The following is a 21,871-nucleotide window of genomic DNA, read 5'->3' on the forward strand; positions in this document are numbered from 1 at the left end:
TATTTTTTTCTCTTAATTTTTGCTTGTCTGATCTGATAATGATTCAGACCAGATATAAATGTTGATGTTAATTGGGAAGTTAAAGAAAATGCACCTTATGACCTTTCAAATCCAGTAGGAAGACGTTCTCTGGTGTTTGAAGGTGAGAAGTTACAGTTCTGCATGTGAGAACTTGCATGAACCACTTAATATGGCCACTAAAGCGTTTTTAACAGTGGTAAAAGCACAGAGAACCCTTTTTTTTTTTCAGTTTGGTCAGCTCTTGGGGAGACAGAAGCAGTAAACGGTAGATTCTAAACTGTTTTCTTCCTCAAACAATATTCTTTATGTCTGAATAATTAATTCCACATCACTTGGTAATTTTGCTCTTAGGTTTCATTATTGTTTCTCTTAGCTAGTGTTACTATAGATTTTAACATTGATTTCCCACACAAGCCAACAGCCTGCATTTGTTCAGATGGAGTGTTAGCACTGTGTTTGAATTCAGAACATAATCAGATATCTTGCAAATTTCCCAATGGCTGTTTCATCTTGAAACATTTAGAGATTCATTTTAGTTTCTCCTAATTATAACGTTAGGCAGCATTCTAAACTTAGGACGGCACTCTGGCAGTGATATGCTTGTTTTTCTAAACTAAGCATATTTTCTGTGGTTACATTTTCCTTTCATTTAAGTACAGATTTTAATCAGCATAGGCCAAACTTTTCCAACCATGCTTAAAATTAGCTTGAGCTATATTTTAAAAGATGTCCTGCTAATGTGATTTAACTTATTGAGAAAAATGTATGCAGAAATAAATGTTTTCAAGCTGATTAATGCTTTTGAAGTGTTTTTACAACTTATTTCCATCAAAAATGTATAGATTGCCTCAAATATGTCTTGATACTAGTCTTTTTATAATAAATACCCCTGAAAGCACTTCATAGTGTGCTTCTGAAATTTGAAAGGTAGCTGTTCAGCAAGAGGCTGTAAATTCTACTCAGCAAGAAGCCAAGTTACATCAGAACGAAGTGAAATGCTGTTCTTCCAGACTTCTGTGCAAGCGTTGTTTTGGAGATTACTGAAGTTTTCATTGGTTGTCTTGTACCTCCTTCGGCAGGGTGTCAGTACTGCTTTCTGTTAGCAAGCTGAAGCTGTAAATTTCGCTAAATGAAACTGAAGTTAACAGACTGAAATCTGGCTTTCTGCGTTCTGTCTGTAGTCAGAACTTGGAACTTGTTCCTAGCTCTGCAATATAATTTTTTTTAGGTACCAGCCAGAGTTTGGGGCAGTGTGCTCTAGGGAAGTCATCACAAGGTTCTTTAATAAAGCCAAGGAGACCTATGTAAGATTTCTCAAAAAGCAAAACAAATAGAAGAAAAATTTACCTGTTGGGTCTCTACTGGGATGAAGTTTTTTTTGTTTGTTTTTTAATTCTGAGCTAGTGGAAAGCCTTTTTCCCTTGAGTGCAAAATTTCAGGAAGCGTGAGGTAAAACGTTGATGCCAAGGTTATCGAGTGATTGTGTAGAGTCTGGTAAGACTCGTGAATCATTTCCTATTAGTGCCCTGCATAGACAGTACCTCTCTTCTGGTCTTCCCTCTTCAGTGTGACAACACCAGTAAATCTGTCAATTTGACTAGTAATTTCGCTTAAACAGAAAAGAGTTTTAGGGGTATTTTTTTCAGGGTTTCTTGCCAAGGTCACTAGGTTTGTTTTTACAACAAGTAAAAATGGTATTTTGACAGTAAACTACTTATTCATTGACAGGTAGGGGAAAAAATGTTCTGGGAACTCATGTGCATTTCACATGTGGATAGGGGGTGTTTGATATGGTGTAATCTCTCTTAAATAATTGCAGACTGTCTGGGAAGATGAAATGTAATGTTCTGGGTATGTCTGATCTTTCTGTAGTTTGAGATAGACTGTTTTAAAAAGAGGTTCAGTCTTACTGCATTTTGTGCTGTCTCCAGGAGATGGATAGGTTTTGTACTGTAGTTTCCTTAGAAAAATATTTGTGTGTCAGTCTGATTTACAGGAAATGTTTTGCAGACTCATCTATTTGTAACCATTGAAAGTTACAAAGTGTCTCGCAAAATTATGCAGTTGCTCAGAGAAGTGTGTTCTTTTATTAGGAACATCAGGTTTAAATTTTCTCACTTGAATACCAAGTTCTAAATAAAGCTCTGACAGTTACCACTATTTCCAGTGCTTGCATTGGTGTACTATTCATTACAAAATGGATGCTTCATTTTATCATAAATGGTTGTGCCCCTGAGGTTGCAATTTCCAAATTTTCGTTAAAGCAATCATTTGTGTATAAACTTTCTTGAAGACTGTTGTCGCTGCTGTAGCTCTCCAGCCACGTAGTTATTTACAGCCTTTAAAGGGTGTAGGTACAGACTTTAGACTAAATGCCTTTGCCCTCAATAGCCTGTAAAGATAGCATTTCCAGGGATTTTTGCATGTGGGAACATAGTTCTGCATGCAGAAGTGCAGGTCTCCCAGCTCATAAGAGCTTGGGATCTGGAGTTACTGTAGGGGAGTGGCTTAACCACAGGAATTGCATCTCCTTCTGTGAGTCAGGTCTTACTGTCTGTCCTTCTCCTGAGAAAGGTTGCGGTGTGCCTTTCTGCTAATACCAGTGTTTTGAATGATTTTAGTGTTAAGAGTGAAGTTATAAAGAACTTTTTTTTTTTTCCGCTTAGGAAAGTATTTGATACAGAACTGTCAGTCTCTCTTTTCTTAGCTAGATGATTTTTTTTTATTCTTAATATCTCTCCTCTAAGTTGAACTTTACTGAGAGCTCTCAGATTTCCACCAGGCGTGTTTTGAAGACCTAGAACATAAAAGTGAAGTTCATGTTGGAATGCAGTCTGCAGAGAAGCAGAGTTGTGGGCAAGCATTTTTCCTTTTTCCAAATGTAGAGCTAAAGCAACATTAATAATACTTCTACAAAAACGTTACTGGGCTGATTTAAAGCAAAACTCTAAAACTGTTATATCCCACATGGCATGAAACATTCCTGCGTTTTTTCCCCCTGCTGTATTAACTTCTTACACAGAAAGGAAATGAATTTTAGAAAGAATGTTATACTTAAGCCGTTTGTGACATTTTCTGTTAAGGAAATACCAGCTGTCAAGAAAGATGCAGCCAATGTTGGGCTATATTAAAAACATTGTAAAGGAACTGTTTGTCAATGAAAAGTGGATTAATTAAAACACTTTTAACTATTTTTGCTCTGGAATAGGGTTAGGGAAGTTCCATATATGCCTATTCTAAACTCAGCCATTACGAAAAGCCACTTTTTTTTTTTTTTTTTTTTTTGAAAGGAAGTTCATTTACCTAAGTTATTCCCTAATTTATAATAATAATAAAGTAACTACAATGTGATGAGTTGGATTAAAAAAGGAGTCAATATGCTTGGAGTCAATATGCTTTTTCTTCAAATTCTGAAAGCTCTCTTTCATTGATTTATTTTTTTTTTTTTTCTTGGTGGACAGAATTTATATCAAAAAGAAAATATGTTGTATTTTAGGGTTATCATATTAAGGTTTTTGTTTAAAACCTTTTACTTTTATGAGCAATCAATATCACTAGGAGGTATTATTTTGCTTCTATGGGGGGAAATACTGAAACATACATTTAAAAAAAAAAAAAAAAGTAACCTGAATCAGGCGTGTGAAATGCTATTATGATAAGATTTACTGTTTAATCCAGTATGGATTTAATCCTGCTGGCTATTCACTACAGTGAATAACACAGACTTACTGTACTGTTTTGAAACATAAGGGGTAATTAAACCAAAGCTTTGTTCTTTTTCCCTTTAATCTGTTGATAACAGATTTACCCTTTCAAAGGTAGTAAACGTAGAAAAAGTTATTCCTGTTACATCTCTGCTTTTATTTATGTACAGAATTTGAAGGGGATGCTTAACCATTATAATTATGTGACTTCAGTATTGAATTTCGATTTTAGAAAAGTATGAACATAGCATGTGGGGGATGGTAGGTCTCCCTCTGCTTAAGATGCCCTACCTTTTAATTGTAATTATTTTCGGGAAATTCATGAATATCAAAAAGCTTTCTTTTGTCCCTTGAATATACTGAAATTGCATTTCTCAAGTTGCATGATTTCTATGAGAGGTAAGCAGATGTTCCCCAAAATTCTCTTCACATTAGACATCTGATTTTTAGTCTGCATTCCAGTATCAACAAAAACATAGGTACAAGTGATATATTGAGTATGTCTTGTTAATGTCACCCACATCTCCACATACAAATTGACCATCTGCAATTCCATTATCGTATTAACTTTTTTTCCTTAAGAAAATTACTGTTTAGGATGGATTGTATATTAGGAATGCCTTAAGGATCTAAGATGTGTGGTCTGTAGAACCCATTTTACTAGTTGCACATTTGATGTTGTATACTGAACTGAATAAAGGAGTGATGATTAGCTGAAAGTGTCCTTAGTTAAATGCCGCTCTGAAGATTTGGGTTGTGCTTTTTACTTGATAAGCACTTGACACCGACCATCGTTACTAATAGCTAGTTGTAGTCCATTGTAATCCTTGTACTGAATGCTAAGGTTTCAAACTGGACACCTATAGAACAAGGGATGTGAAGCTTCTGCAGCTGCAGTTCTGTATTCCTCCCAGGCTGCCTGTCCTTGCTTCCACCCTCGGTAGGCCTCCTTTTTCTGCATGAATTTGGCCAGGAGATCCTCATTCATCCATGCAGGCCTCCTGGTGTTTTTTCCTCACTTCCTCTTTGCCGGGAGGAGGTGATCCTTGAATATTAACCAGCTTTCTTGAGCCCTCTTCCCTCCAGGGCTTTGTCTCATGGTACTCTACCAAGCAACTCCCTGAAGAAGCCAAGGTGTGCTCTCCCCAGGTCCAGGGTAGCAAGCTTGCTGTGCTCCCTCCTTGCTGCCCTTGGGCTCCTAAACTGCACCATGACATGGTCACTGCAGCCAAGGCTGTCCTTGAGATTCACATTCCCCACCAGCCCCTCCTTGTTGGTGGAAATGAGGTCCAGCATAGCACCTCTCCTCGTTGGCTCCTCCATCGCTTGGAGAAGAAAGGTAGCACCAAGACATTCCAGGAACCTCTTGGATTGCCTGTGCCCTGCTGTGCTGTCCCTCCTACGGATACTGGGGTGGTTGAAGTAAGAGTAAACTTACTCCCTTGCAGAGTAAGGGGTGTTGTTTAGGAACAAGGTTCCTTTTTTATTTGCAGTCTTAGGGCAGTGTGAATTTAGAAGCAAGGAGGTGGTTTTAAACTTGTTGTTGTTAGAGCATTTTAAATGTGCTTTGTAACCGGGCTGCCGGAGAAAAACAACTTCCCTTCCTGAGGGAGGAAGGAAAGAGAAGCATTTGCTGTGTTTTGCTGCTGGTTGTTTCTCTTGTTTATGTAATGGTGTTGCACTATAAGAAGGGACAAAAGTACTTTTTATACACAGGAAAACATGGTTGTTTAACCACCAAAGAAAAAGAGGTTTCAGGAGCATGCACAGTATCAAAAACAACATTTCTCGTTGTTATGAGTGATAGTTTGAAAACTATATAAACGTGCCTTTCTGTTAGTTAAGGAAATCTACCTGACATTTCTGTAATGAAAATGCTTTTAAACAAACATTTCGCAATTTCACAAAATTGTCAGAATTTTGTAGTGCCTCTAAGTTTAGTGATTTCAAAATGTGTCTGTACATTTCAGTTGGCTTTCTCGACACAGTTTTGTTGTTAAATGAAAGATTTCTTCTTTAACAAAAATATTTGCCCCACCTATTTTCATTCGCTAGTGGCGGGAACAGTAATGTTAAAAGCTGTTTAAAATACATGAAGTGCTTCCTGCGATAACACCACCTTTTTTTATTCTAGAACAGTAAAAAGAAATTAGATGCTAGAACTTAATCAACATAAGAAGTGATTTGGGAGGTAGAAATCACTAAGTATCCTGCAGGGTGCAGACTGAGACAATTTACAAATCAATAAGTTTGGCTTCTTCAAGCAAAAATTGGGACTTCTTAGATAATGGACAGTAAATGTTGGCAACAAAGGTCATTTCTTAACTTAAGGTAATGTAGAATACGTTGTACGGAATTATGGAACAAAAGAATGTAAATACCTAAAAAAAATTTTTGAATCAGCTTCTTTTCAAAAGTGTCTTGACCTTTATTGAGTCCCCCAGCTGACATTTTAAAAAGATTTTTAGTACTAGTTTCTTTCATTATAAAGGGTTTATTTGTATATTTGCTCCCACATATTTCATTGTCATCTTCTTTGCCATTTGATTTTTTTCAGCTACAATGGCATCTACGTTTCATATCAGCATGATTATTGTGACAGAGTAGTGATGTAGTTCTGTTTTGTATAGAATTCTAGAACACGTTTCTGTAAGTATACTTGTTACCTTGGTAAGCAGAAGAAAAATAAAGCAAACGTGAATGAAAAAGAATGAAGTAATAAGCACCTACAAAAATATTTGAAAGGTAGGTTAAGTATACTCAATTTAGGATGAAATCACATAATAGTCATCGCACATCCACATCTTTCTTTTTTGTTTTGAAATTATTATCTGCATTTTCTCTTTAAAGGTAATAACATGTTTAGCAAGACTTAATGCAAGTGAATCATAGTATATTTATTGTTATTAAAAAAAAAAAGAAAAAATGGTTGTTAGTCCCATATTTTTGAGGGGAGAAAAACTTTAATCTGTTCTCTGGAAGTTGCTGAGACATTTCATTGTCTGAGATAATAACAAATGGTGGAAGGGTAAATTATACTTTAAATAATGCATACAACAGGAGTACATTTTTTTTCTCTTTTACTGTTGTTAGGTTGGGATTGTCCAGTTTGCTGCTTTTTTTTTTTTTTTTAACCATTCTTTACATTCCTTGACCTGTTAGTAGCATGGGCTGGAAGCTTCCTGGCTTCTCAAGAGCGTCCTTTGCTCCAGTATGGCTGTCTGAACCGATCCCAGAAATAAGATCTAATTTTCTCCTTACTACTTTCCTCTTCTTAAATACTTTGCGCTTTGAAGCCTTTAAGTTGTTTTACATTATCTGAGGTGCTGGTTCACAACTAACAACATTTTCTGGTAAGACATTTAAAAAATTTGAACTTTTCCTTAGAATGACATACAGTCTTTAGACTTTATTTTAAAGATTCAAGGGAGGGGATGGAGGGCATTCTGAGAATTACTGGTGTTTTGCAGTTAAGTTAGTTAAAAGCCTTTAATGGGTTTGCCTCACTTCTGACTACCTGGTACCGATAGTTGCCCGAAATTGTGGCTGGGATTTGTACCTTTGTTACTTGAATGGACAAGTTGTCTGTCTGCTGTCAGTCATTTTCCTTTATAGATTTGGATACTCAGCAACAGTGAAGAAACCTTCAAAGGATGCTGCTAGAACAAAGGGATTAGGTCTGTTTATATAGAAGACAAGCTTAGTCTGTTAATGAATGAGTAATGTTGAGAAGAATATAAAACCATGTATTTTATGGTTTAAGCTAAATGTCAGCAGAGACTAAGAATAAACTTGCCAGCACTGCCTACTGCAGGCTTTCTTCCTGCACTTTCTTATGAAATTTATGGTTCAAGATATTGTCAGACAGGATGGCTGGGTGGACTGATTCAGTTCAGCAACTTCTGTGTTTGTTCTACTGATCATTTTGTTCAACACCATATAAGATAACAAAGTATCTTAGGTATCAAGAAACTGTAAATATTCATTTTCTGTAAGAATGTTCTGTTAAACACAGATTAAATCCAGGTTTACAGAATCTGTCCTTTCTTTACCCTAGGCAATTTTCCAATTTACTGACGGCAGGCAGCCCAACAAACACTCCCTCAGACAATTCCTCATCTTTATCCTTTTTCCAGAATGAAAATCCAAAAATATCATCAGTCGGGGCCAAAATAACAAATGAAAAGTGGGTGTTGCCACTTCTTGCCAGGTTTTATGTAAATGTTGTTCTCCTTCCCTGTCCCAGAATAACAACAAAGCTTCCCAAAGAATCCACACAATAAAGCAAACACTTTTTCAGACTCTCGTCTAATTCAGAGTAGCTACATGAAAAACGCCAGATAACAAGAACTGTAAAGTGTATAGTCTATATCTGACTACTAAGGTTGCAGGGAATTTTAGGGGTATGTGCTTGGTCCTTGATGATACTCAGTTATTACTCTTACTACTAAGGCATGAGTTATGTAGCTGATAGTTGCTTTTCTTTTGCTTGATTGAGAGGAATCTAATTGGGGCATGAATGGGTAGATCCAGTAATTTATGACAGACTGGAATGAAATGCTTTGATGAAGAACTGGAAAACAAAGGTATACAAGCTCCAGAGATTCAAGTGTAGAGATTGTGATCTACATCTGCTTGTTCTTCCTCCAGCTTCAATGGTGTGATCAGAAGCAGTAAGAATGATGGGGGTATTGTGGGGCGTGAGACCTAGAATTGGTGTTGAACAGCAGACCAGAGACTGGACTAACAGCAGAAGGTGTGCTGGCAGAAGAAGTTAATACGACTGAAGTGACAAAGAATGAGGAGCAGGATCAGAAACCAAGACTGAAAAATAGCAAGAGGGACAGGAAGCAAGGTTTTCAGAGCAATAATCTGGATGTTGTTTGGGTTTTTTCTATACCAGATGTGTGTGGCAACCATTAATGGAGTTCACAAGGACAGTTCTTTGAATCTGGAAATGCTGGTGGCTGGTTGCAGCTCAATTGTCTTGAGTTGTACATGCTGCTGTTTTCTGCAGGCTGTTCTTTTTTTGGTTTAAATTCTTGAGGTTACAACGAATTCACTATTCTAAGTTTAGAGAGGATTTTTTTTTTTTTATCCAAAGGTGCTCTGTACCAACAAGTCATTGTAATTAAATCATGTTCCTATGCATGATATGAAAGAACAGTTTCTTCATCAGTGGATTTAGTAGAGGAAGTTCCGCTACCATAGGCTCCTCCCCATGGGCTGCAGCTCCAGCCTGGGGCCTGCTCCTACGGGGGCTCTCCATGGGCCGCAGCCTCCTCCAGGCCACATCCACCTGCTCCACCGGGGGCTCCTCCATGGGCTGCAGTGTGGAGATCTGCTCCATGGGGGACCCATGGGCTGCAGGGGGACAGCCTGCTCCACCAGGGGCTCTCCACAGGCCGCAGGGGACTTCTGCTCCAGCACCTGGAGCACCTTCTCCCCTCCTTCTTCACTATTCTTGGTGTATCTTGGATTTTTTCTCAGTTTCTCACCCCTCTCTTCCACCAACTGCTGTTGTGCAGCAGTTTTTTTGCCTTTCTTGAGTCTGCTCTCACAGAGGTCCGGCCAACGTCACTCACTGGCTCAGCTCTGGCCGGCAGCAGGTCCCTTTGGGAGCTGGCTGGAGCTGGCTCTGATCTAACATGGGGCAGCTTTTGCAGTCTTCTCACAGCAGCCCCCACACAGCTTCTCACTACCAAAACCTTGCTGTGTAAACCTACTACACCCCCTCAGCTCCTCCATGGTTCAGATAAATTGTTATTTACAAGACCCATTTTCTTTGCTTCAGTGGATAGAATTCTACATCCGAACCAAGTTTGGAATACTTGAAAAACAAGTTGTCTTAAGAACAAACTGAATACTGAAACCTAAAATAAGATTAAAATAAAATAAAAAGACTCTAGAATATAACTAGAGAAATCACCACTACATTAATTTACAGCTAGGATGTCATAGGTAACTTGTTAATACTTAAAATAGGAAGTAACAATTTCTTTCCCTGTGGCAATGCTGTCATAGTTCCCCTTTTGAAAATGAAGGGAGTCTCCCATACTGGTTTAGGTAATGTGCATCTTCCTTTCTACTTAGGCATATTTGTGCATTTTCATTTATGAAGTGTAAATGCTCAGCTTGTTTTGAAATTCAGATATGTTGGATATATGGGATGATAGGGGCCCTGAGCAAACTAGATAGGAGCCCCGAGCAAAACCTTGCTGCTGTGTTTTCTTAGAGTTCTGGTTTTGTGCTCTTGTAGGAGGATGTAGAGATAGTTGTAAGTAGTTGTTGAAAGGCTAAGTTTTTGTAAATAGATGTGTGCTTGAAAAGTCCCTAGATAAGCTGGCAAAATAAATTTCGCTGTTTACTCTTTTGAGTTACAAATAATTTGACTAGGGACAAATGCTGCTGCTTCTGAAAAGGAGGAGGAAAATGATCTAGTGAATATAATTGTCATGAAAAAAAGTTTTTAAAATCAAAACCTTACTAGACACTTACTGTTACCGCTTACTGTACTAAATAGTCCATTATTGAGGACTGGTAGCCTGCTTCTAACATGTTAGATACATGAAGGTTGAGGTACTGCATTAGTAATGAATTACATTCTTAGAGCTATCAGAGGATAACAGGTTGATTGCACTGCATAGTGTGAGGGAAAATCTGTGTCAGATATGTATTTCATAACCTGAAAGTTATTTTTCTAAATTGACCATTTATTATTGAAAAGAAAAATGGCTAAGGGAAGTACTGGTGGTCATGGTGTGTGCAGCTCGCCCATTGTACACTTGGCTAACAGCTCTAGGGCACCTAGGGTAAAATACATGTATATGTGATTATTTAGAAAAATAAGCTTGGTTGATCAAATTCAGTGACACAGTAATATTGTAATATTCTTGACTTAGCTGCTTGTGACATAATAGTACCTGTGTCCTTTTTATCTAAACGAACACTGAATTTTCACAGAATCACAGAATTTTCTAGGTTGGAAGAGACCTCAAGATCATCGAGTCCAACCTCTGACCTAACACTAACAGTCCCCACTAAACCATATCCCTAAGCTCTACATCTAAGCGTCTTTTGAAGACTTCCAGGGATGGTGACTCCACCACTTCCCTGGGCAGCCTGTTCCAGTGCCTAACAACCCTTTCAGTAAAGAAGCTCTTCCTAACATCTAACCTAAAACTCCCCTGGCGCAACTTTAGCCCATTCCCCCTCGTCCTGTCACCAGGCACGTGGGAGAACAGGCCAACCCCCACCTCACTACAGCCTCCTTTAAGATATCTGTAGAGAGCGATAAGGTCGCCCCTGAGCCTCCTCTTCTCCAGGCTGAACAAGCCCAGCTCCTTCAGCCGCTCCTCGTAGGACTTGTTCTCCAGGCCCCTCACCAGCTTCGTTGCCCTTCTTTGGACCCGCTCAAGCACCTCGATGTCCTTCTTGTAGCGAGGGGCCCAAAACTGAACACAGTACTCGAGGTGTGGCCTCACCAGAGCCGAGTACAGGGGGATGATCACCTCCCTAGCCCTGCTGGTCACACTGTTTCTGATACAAGCCAAAATGGTTACTCTAAAAATTTCTTTATGGAAACAAAATTATTGAATTGAAATATGGGTCAGTGGTATAGTAGTGGGAGTCATTTGATATCCAAATGCCGGTGTTTTCAAACAGGGCAACTCTTTTGAAGACTGTTCTAGGCAAACTATTGTTGGCTAAGGGGACTCAATTTAATAACCTTCCATAAACATTTGGTTAAAGGATCTTCTCTTCAGACTTTGGGGAAGACAAGTCCTTGACAACTAAAATTTAGTCTGAATCTAAAACAGTTTTTTGAAATGTCTTCAAATGTGAAATTGACAGAAGAATATTCTTTTGTATAAGTCAACAGGAAAAAAGGGGAAGAAAATGGAAGAGAGGGCTATCATGAAAAAGCACTTAATTTTGCAAACAATTTTTTTCATTGCTGAAGTTTGTTAGGACTGCACGTGTTTAGTCACTTTTGTACATAAAAAGAAACAGTTATTTTCGTTGTTACTATTCTTATATAAATGTAAATGATTTTGGTAATTTTGGTCTTGATCTCATCTCAAAAACTGCCTGACAACTAAATTTCATTTTCTGAAACTCTATTAAAGCTCCAAGCTGTGTTTTGGTGCACAGCAGTAGTTATATGTCTCGTAGGAAAACCTTAACTCTTCCAAGGCATCCTATGCCCCTTTCCTTTCTTTCCTTTTCTCAGAAGAAAATCTTGTAAAAAAAAAAATACTGTCTACATAGTATTGTGCATTTGGGAGGTTCTGGTGGCATGAAGATGTAAGGAGAGGGGGGAATCCGTGAAATTAAGCATCTCTTTAGCTTTTCCTATCATTGCCTGCTTCACTACCAAGTTCTGCAATATTAGCCCCCTGTACATCAAGCCTCCATGAAAATAAGCTGTGCTTCACAGAAAGGGAAAGTGGAGATTTCTTTTGTAAGAAAAGATTACAGGAACAGTTTACAGAGTAGAGACATGGGATGGGGAATGAGGGGAAATAATTCTAGCTACCCAATTTAAAGCGCTAATTTAAATACCCAAAATTAAATGAAGAAAATCCTTCTTTGATGGATTGTGACTAGGCTTGGTGAATTGAAAATTACATAAGGTACTTTTCATCTGGGATTTTAAAAGTCTGTGCTATGAAACAGAAGACAGTTACTTTTTTTATTGTAATATTTTTTTTACCAAAGATTTTAAAAAACAACAACAGAAAACAACCAAACTGCTAGTCCAGAACCACAGTAATGTTGCTGAAATGCATGTAAAAAGGGGTAAAACCTGACTATAAAGCCTGATTATTAAAATTGATTCACTTCTTTTGACTTTTGTAGCTATTGGAGCTAAAACATATGAAGGAATGTGCTCCTTGTCTGGATTTGGAAGCTACTTATGATCTAATGTTATCACAGTTGTGATACCACATAATTACATGTACTGCCACGAGTCCATTACTTTCTACAATTACTACAATTAATACATTACTATATATTATTATTGCATTATTACTATATATTATTATTGCATTATTACTATATATTATTATTGCATTATTCATAGAATCATAGAATATCTAGAAATTACTAAAATTTCTACAATTACTTCCTATTGCACTTAGACTGTTTCTGTGAGATACATCTAAGGTGAGCAAATATGTATTTAACAAAACCACGTCATCATTGCTTATCCAGTGAGGGCTTTTTGTCTGAACTTCTTACCATATTCCACCAAGCATAATAAAGCACCAAAAGCACCTTTGTCTTCACATCCTTTGCCTCGTGAATATCAAAGAACAGCACACGCTACAGCTGGGACAGGGCTACCCACGTGCTATTCTACCAACCACCTACTTCCAAACTGAATTTATATAGCTAATTTATTTTAGCATACTCTTTGAAAAGACTGTTAATTTATCGTGCATAAACTGGTGAAGATGAGAGAGGATCTAAAAATAACTTGTTGGCTTTTAGTGAATATTGCTGGCTTACCTTTTAGAATAGAAACTGGCAAAGATGTCACATTTTCATGTCCAATAGTTTCATGGACATTTGTTTTCAGTATATTTTTCTAAATACTCAATTCAAACATTCTCATCGATATATCAAAGTTTGTAATGAAATTTAATTGCTCAGGAATCCTCAGTATCACTTATTCCAATAACTGGTTCCTGTTACCAGCATTACTTTAATAATATATGTTTGAATCCAATAGAAGAGATCTTTTTAAAAGTGGTTGTGAAAGCTTCTTTTCTTACTGTGATGGTTCAATAACATTGGAAAGGAAAAACACATTGTTATAGCTTGTTTCTATGTTGGAAAAAAAATTTCATTACAATAAATCTTAGCTGTTGTTGAAAACTAAGTGGTCAGCAGGAATCCATGTTTCCTCAAGTTGTTTTCAAATTTTATCCTTACTGCACATTTGAAAACTTTCTAACAACCAGCTTTACCCCACCTTCAGTGATGGATGATGGAAAACTCAGGCTTAAATATGCCTGAGTCAGTATATTAATCTTCTGCTTTTTAATTAGCCTCTGCTATAATTGGATTCTAATTGTTAGAAGGCATGTTGTTTTGCCTTGCTTAGCTGTAATGGAGTACTTTCAAGTAGCTCTAAGCTTTCACTTTGACATAACTAGCATGTTCCTATATTCCCACTGTTAGATTATTTGGGTTCCTTGCAGTCCCCTCAAGCTGTTAAACCGTGACAGCAGCACGAGAAAGTGAAAATGAGTTGTGTGTGATAAAATTTTGAATATGAAGCAATTCTACATACAATTAAAAATGATATGTCTTAGCCTTGAAAGATGGTGGTCTCAATCTTAATTATTTATCATCCTGCACCATATCCTTGTCTCAAATATGGAGAGACATTAACTTGATGGAGGGACCACTTGGTGGATAAGGAATTGGTAAGAAATTGGCTGGATGGAGAATGGATCTGAGAGCAGCCCTGAAGAGAAGGACTTGGGGGTGTTGGTTTATGAGAAGCTTGACATACACCAGGAATGTGCACTTGTAGCCTAGAAAGCCAACTGTATCGTGGACTGCATCAAAAGAAGCATGGCCAGCAGGGCGAGGGAAGTGATTCTACACCTTTGCTTCCATGAGACCCCCTCCTGGAGTACTGCATTCAGCTCTGGGACACCCAATATAAGAAGGATGGTATAACTCTTCTGGATGCACTGTTGCTTCATTTGTTGCTCAGGGTGGACCTCCTGAGGGGAGAAGTCAGAACTTTGAAGGGCAAGATCCTCGCCTTGCTTGTTGCTGAATTTGGGCAGTGAAGAAAACCAATTTAGAGAAAGAAGAGATGGGCTTTCATTTTAGTGCTGTTTTGCAGAATTAGGTGTAAGATCTTGTTCAATATGAGTTAGGGTATATAAGGGTGAGTGTTTCTCTGCTCCCTGGCTACCTCCATTCAGAAATTCAGATGCTGTTCAGCCCATAAATTAAGACAGCAGCATCCTGCAGGTCTTTTTGATTTTATGCTTCTTTTTTTTTTTTTTTTTTTTGATTTTGGAAAAGACAAGTGATTCCAGTTGTCACTGAATTAATTCATGACATTTTAGAAAGAAGTTGGAACAATTTTACAGTGCCTTTTTTAATAAAGGCCTTGAAACTATAGATTCTCTAAATAGTTTCCATCCTTTTGTTAGTGTTTACTTGTGCTGACATAAATGAAGAGCTCTAATAGACTCCAAATGGTACTGTGCAATATCAGGTCTTTGATTCTCATGTTGTATCATTTGCTATCACTGTACATGATAGCAAATAGCATAGCTGTCTGTTCCATGTTCGTCTCAAAAATTTCACTTAACTCAGGGACATAAGAATATTTCATAGTCAGTTCTGCTGTTTTCAGTGCTTATGCCTCTGTGTTCCATTTTGTGGCTGTGCTTGTGATGTTTTTTTTCTTGCAGTAATGGCAGAAGTGAACTGATTTCTGCATAATCTCTCCTCAGGCCATGTTATTTGAATGGAAAGCATCCCAGTATGTAAAGATATACCATTGATTGGTTATTTGGGAGTACTGAGAGTTCCAGTAGTGCATTTAATTTCATAAGATAGAGGGAGAAGGATTAAAGTGATGGGGAAGAGAAGGAAATTGAATGTCACAAGTATCTGTTTTTGACAAGCCTGTAAATCATAATTGTTCCAATAGAAGTATCACCATCATAGTTCCCATTGCAATTAAATCATTTGAGGCATTTCCAAGAACTGTTTGACACTGTCTCCTACAGTGTCCTTATAGGCAAGCTCGGGAAGTGTGGCCTAGATGAGTGGGCAGTGAGATACATTGAAAATGGGCTGGGTGGCAGAGCTCAAAGGGCTGTGCTCAGTGCTGCGGTCTAGTTGGAGGCCGGTAGCCAGCTGTGTCCCCCAGGGGTCAGTACTGGGGGACAGTACTGCCAACCTCGGCCATGCTGTGATTCTGTGATTGCATTTGGGAATTTTACAAACGCAACTAGCAATATGTACATGCTTTCTTATACATATCCTTATTAGTGAACTTATTTCACAGCTTGAAGATCAGCTTTTCTAGCTTTTTTCCTTTTTTTTTTTTTTTTTTTCCTGTGCTATTAGTATGCTAATCAATAATAGCAGATCCTTTCCAGGAATTCTGTGTGTTTATATAACCTTTTCCCTTGAAAGGGCAGGGCACTTGGTAAAAGGGGAAAAATATGCCAGGCTGTGCTCCCACTTGGAAAGAACTGAGAATTCTAGATTTTCTTGGAAGAGAAACTCTTCCAGCAAAAAAAATATATATATAAAAAAATAAAAAAAAAATAATGGCCTTCATAATGAATTGCTAGATCATTAAATCTGTCTGGACCTAAATAAAAGTCTAGATACAGTTGATAGTAACAACTGCATTATATTATTAAGACATTCCACGACTACAGAAACAGCTATGAGAAGATTCCTGATTTAGATACTTCTGGTAGTATGATCTGCACTGCCAAATCTGGATAATATCTTCTTTTTTGGGTATCATTTATCTAGTGCAAATAACCCATAACCTTCTCGACACTATGTCTCCCTTCCACATGAAAGTCTTGGTGTAGGTTTGGGTATTATGTGTTTTCTGGACTCTCATCCCAAAGTTACAAGCAGTACAGTTTTCACTGCCTTTTAAAAGTTGTTCTGTCATATTGTTCCCTTAAATCTTTGAAACTTTTAAGGCACTTTTCATAGTAAAATCAGCAATACTGAGACAGAGACTGAAAGCAGTCAGTTGTTCTGTAACAATGCCCAAAGTGTGTGTTGGGTGACTTTTCATCTATAGTTTTTGTGAGGCTTTCCTTCTTCCCTCCCTTTTTTTTGCTTCATAGCTCTTGTTAAATTAGAGCATTGCTCACATGTAAAATCTGGTGGACCTTGAATTGCTGTAACTGGCTATTTCCCTGACTAGGTCACTTGCTGTTCTGTAATTCATGGCTACTTTATTCTTGGATTGCTTAGCATCAGTCTGCCACAGCACGTACATCTAATGATGTTGCAACTGCTAAATGTATTTGGAACTGACTTGAAACTCAGTGTAACGTTGACATGGTCTTTGATATGGGAAATACACCACCCATGAAAACCCTTTAATTTATTTTTTTATATGGTCTCCTTTCAATTCTGACAAACTTTATTATAAATGGAGGTTCTGTTTCAAACGAGCTATTATTTCACATAATAAGGCTAAAAATCTTAGTCTTAGATGTTGCTTTTTTTCCATTTGTCTTCTAGAGGCTTAGAAAAGTATTGCATAAGCACTGGCAGATAACTTTCCTGGCTTCAACACTGAGTTACTGTGTTTAGCTTCTTGTACTGGTAATTTGTTATAGGATAAAATGACCTTTATAAGTGTTCATGCAAGCATTTCGTTATTCATTTATAAATAACACTGGGGCCTTTGCATCTCAATGTAAAACACTTTACAAATAGGGATCAAAGGTTAGCTCTTATCTTCCCGTGTGTTTGAGGGACAAAACCCATTCAGCTTTAACAAAAAAACCACAAGTTACTCTATTCTATTTTATTGGTATATTGGCTTTTTTATATTTGACACTTACAGGTTGAAGAAAAACGTGTGTGTCTTACAGAATCGGATTCAGTAGCCCTGGAACCAGAAGCAAAGTACCTGCATCAGCTTGTTGCTGAGCTATGGAGCTGCTTTAGCTCGAGTACGGATCACCTAACTCAGCTGTATCTTCCCAGGCAAAGCTAGCATCTATGCACAGCACCATGCAGATGGATAAAGTTAATGCTCTGTTAGAAATGGTTTTGAAGTCTCGAGGACCTCCATTTGAGGTTCTGTCAGAAGATAAGCTTCCCTTGTAGCTGGTGGAAGGAGAATTATGGAGCTCGAGACAGGGTTAAAGCTGCAGTTCTTAACTCTAGTTTGTAATGTCACAGAATCACAGAATTTCTAGGTTGGAAGAGACCTCAAGATCCTTGAGTCCAACCTCGATGTAGTCCTAGAAGTACCCCAACACGCTGTTGACTTGTCCAGCTAGTGAGCTGTCAAACGAGATCTGAAGGGTGTTCTCCAGGGGGCTCTGAAAAGCACAGTAGAGCTTCACCTCTTACGGTTAGGTCCTGAATCAGAAATACTACCGGTTAATAGCAGTGCTGAGGTTTGACAACGTGTAAGTTTTGGCTATGCATTTTTGGGATATCTTCACCAAAACATAACAGATGGAGAACAGGTTTTCATGTTCATAAATAGATCAAATGCAAATAAACAGTTTCCACTGCCTGTAGTGGGGATGAAATGATCATGTTGCTGCAGAACTACTTCATGTTTCCCCTTTCGCTTCCAAGTCTGCCAGGTAACCATCTGTTGTTTCTACTATGTTTACCTTGGAAAGCAGCCAGCCTGTAAGCATAATTCAATAGATAATTACAATGCATGTGGCTTTTAAGGTTATTATAATCATGTAATATTTGCTGATGTGTTAAGTATGCTTCAAAGTGCCACGTATTCCTGACACTAAGGCAGCCTTGCTAAATTTTAAGTTATCTAAAGTATGGAATTTTCCAGTTATGTGGCTAGAGCATTTTTAATGTTGTTCGCAAATTTCTTTTTATATACATTTGTCTTGGAAATATGTTAAAAAAAAAAAAAAAAAAAAAAGGCCTGAGGCAGTTGCTCAGACTCAAAGATTTGGCAGAGTTATATGTGATTGATAATAGCAACTTCTTAATTATAGAAGGGAGAGAGAGACATGAATTGATCTGTAGGCATAGTTCTCCATTTCTTTATAAGTACTATTTAGCTAGAATGTCTTACAGGGGTAGCAAAATGAAGATAAGTCTCTCGTTAAGTTGATTTTACCATTGATTCTGGGTGGACCCTTACTGGCTTTAGTGTCCTCTGTTGGGATTTTTAAGGCTGGGCCTGCTGAAGTTTTGTAACCTGTAACATGCTCCTAAGAACTGGAAATAGAGTAGGCTAGCAATTGGAACTGTTTCACAGGCAATGGTTCACAGCATAAAAGATGCTTTATAAAAAAAAATGCTTTGGTTAAAAAAAGTGCTGCAATACCATCAAATCAGAATCACATTCACTTGTTGCACATGCATTTGTAGCATACATTATACCAAAAGCAGGAGTTATTTGGGTTAATATATTCTGTTCTAAAACATACTTTTTTTCTAAAACAGAGATTTTTTTAAAGGCTGCAAATACAAAACTCTCACTGAAACCTTCTCCTAGTTGGGTAGCTTGCTTAAGGCATCTGAAAGCTTGCTTTTACATGCTCCCTCTTTATTTTCATAATTGTACCCCTTACAATTATATGAGTTAGCATCAATTTTCTGTCGTGCTGCTGCTATCCTAGCAATGGTTGATGGTTTACATAGCTTGTTGAACAGGCTGTTTGAATTTTGTTCATGCTTGTCTTCTGTTTTTCTTTTGTGTTGTTAACCCAATGAAAGAATTCGGTGCTGATGGCAGTGGAAGAGCCGTTGATAGTTTCAAGGGAGTATCCTTACAGAGAAGGAAATTGCTGGTTACTGTTCTGTAAGCAGACTAAAGCAAACAATTTGTCTGTGAAATGCTGAACAGAGCAAAGTTTTTAGAACCATGGAAGTTCAACTTTTAATCATGTGTTCAGGATCTGTTGTAGTGCATGTGAATAACTTGAAGAGCTTTTACTGTCCCTAGGAAGGAATTTTGGTCCCGTTCCAGTGGTAGAGACTTTAAGATGCTCAACTGATTGCTCTACTTGTTTTGTCTTTGACTCTCTGTTCTTCAACCTGCAATACTTGTTCCCCAACTGAGGACTTTATTGTTCAATGGGTACTTCTGAAATTATAAATCCCATTCCTTAAGTACAGATATAAACTGAAGTGTTGAGATGCTGTTACACAGGGGAAAAATTAGATTTAATAACTTGTTTGTTACATCTCCAATTACTAAGTGGAAAATTATTTTTCATAGTTTTTGCTTGGATTTGTTATCTATCAAAATTGGTCAGCTGATAGGTCTGTTGCAGATTTTTAAAACCAGAGGACTTAGACTTGCCAGCTGTTGCCTCTACAGGTAGCTTCTTCTGTAATGTAGACTAAGCCTACAGTTGACCTGCAGGCTTTATATTATAAAACTAATAAAACTCTAGAACTGTCTGCTCTTCCATGTTTGATTGGGCTAGGCAACATCCCTATTTGGTGTTTAATGATGAACCTTCTCGATCTTTTCTTTTCTGTTTTTAAAAGCAGAGGTTTGAAGGGGATGGCAGGAGTACAACAGCTGTTCTTCATCTGCTGAAATTACTTTTCATGATTTGTCAGCCAGGGCACTCTTTTTTTTTTTGCTGATTGCTCTTTAATATAAGCTTGTGGGGTCATAGCAACTTGCAGGATAATTTAAAGAACAACTGGGAAGTGGGAAGCTCTGAAGAAGTTAATCAAAATGACTTGTGTTTGCCAAAAGTTACCGCTTTTTTTTTTGTTCTGTAAATTGCACAGAAAATGCTCTTGTGCAGTTATTTCTACACCAGCTGAAATGGTCAATTGTATTATTGGATAGTAAAGAATAAAAGCAAACTACTTCTTTTCCATTATTCTTTTATTTTTCTTTCCCAGAAATAACTGTAGCTGTTGCTTGACACCCTCTTACAAAGTATGCTTAAATACCTTAGTTCACGTTCACATTCAAGCTTTATTGGTCTAATGGTTGTCCAGAGCAACAGTGAAAAGAGTACAGGTAAACTTGAATGAAAAATCATCAGCCTGGTTTGATGTCTGTACTCTGACTGAATTATCTGCTTACAGTATCTAAAGGTTGCACTGCAGAGAATCTCAGCCAGCATTTGGAAAAAAAATGACTTGGAAGAGCAAATAAAACATTCTATTACATCCTTTATTGAATTATAGTAGTAAGATTAAATCTGGGCAAATAAAAGAGATAATAAATGGTAAGATGCAGCAGTAATCATATTTTATTGTTAATATTTACGGAAATTACTCATTAAGTATTGTACTTTGTGCATGTGCATGTTATTGTTGGAGAGGGTCAGGGATGTGGTTTGTGATGATAATTATCTGTTATTGCCCTCTTCTATATCATTTTATGATACATGTGTTAAATCCCTTGAAGGTTTATTAAATGCAGGAACTGAATAAAAAGGAAATAGTTTTAATGGTCAAGTGCCTGTTCCTTCATGTTTGTTTTTTTTTCTGTGATTTTGATCTGTGCTATATGTGTACATTCCTTAAAATACTGCAGTACACAAGAGAAGCATCAGCAATAAAATAGAGTTCATAAAGGGGTCTATGGAAACTGATGAATCTTCTTGCCTGTATTTTATAAACTACTGATTAGAGTGGATACCTATGCAAATAATAATTCAGCTTCTTCCTGTCGTTGCTTCCCATATAACTTATGCTATTCCTGCAGATCTTTTTTTTTTTTTTTTTTTTTAACCTGAGGCACAAGTGAGTAGTTACATGGTCAAAGAGAGAGGGCATGCTGTAGTTTCTTGCTTGGAATACAAGAATTGTTAAAATTTTCCTTTGAAATGTTATGATAAAAAAAATAAATGCTGAAACAGAAAAGCCTGATTTTGCTGAGCTTCAAACATTTTACTAGGTTGTGTCATTCCCACTGAAACTTGTCAGTGTGTCTGGTGGTCTGTAACTTGGCCCATCAGATCAGTGCTTGCTGAGACCCCTGTATTATTTGCCTTGCAAGCTGTGAAGCTATTTTCTATTATCTGACTGCCTACTCTCCTTTCTAGACAACTGTAATCTTTCACTGTTTTTTTATGGGTACTAGAAAATTGGGATTTTAGCCTGACAGCTTTTTAATGAACACCTGTGAAGTTGACAACCTTTTTGCTCACCTCCTTGAAGAAGACCAATCACTTCACCCAGGTGAAAGGTTTTAAAAATCATTGTGAAAATGTTATCTTCTGACTTGGGAAGTATTTTTCAGAATGCAAAATTGAATGTGGGAGGTGGAATTTCTAGCTTACCCCTTTTTCTTAGTGCTTTGAAGAAATGCAGAGGTAAACGAAGTCAGTTTGCAGCTAACTGCTAGCTTTGCAAAACTATTAGAGAAGAGGCATAATTGGCTATCTATATGAATTTCTCTGTGATTTTAATTGAAATTAATGTTTACC

General features: G+C 37.5%; 1 protein-coding gene across 8 annotated transcripts in view; it reads left to right on the forward strand.

Moving 5' to 3' along the window:
• LCLAT1 (lysocardiolipin acyltransferase 1) overlaps nt 1–21,871 on the forward strand; it is a 113,975-nt gene that overhangs the window by 23,758 nt on the left and 68,346 nt on the right. The window contains exon 1 of one of the 8 annotated variants that reach the window (XM_072035482.1): nt 6,915–7,078. The exons of the other annotated variants lie outside the window; for them this stretch is intronic. The gene's annotated coding sequence lies outside the window, so the exon portion shown is untranslated. Of the gene's footprint in view, nt 1–6,914; nt 7,079–21,871 lie in introns of those variants that run through there. 8 annotated transcript variants of the gene reach the window in all.

Source organism: Anas platyrhynchos, chromosome 3 (genome assembly GCF_047663525.1).
Source record: "Anas platyrhynchos isolate ZD024472 breed Pekin duck chromosome 3, IASCAAS_PekinDuck_T2T, whole genome shotgun sequence".
NCBI lineage: Eukaryota > Metazoa > Chordata > Aves > Anseriformes > Anatidae > Anas > Anas platyrhynchos.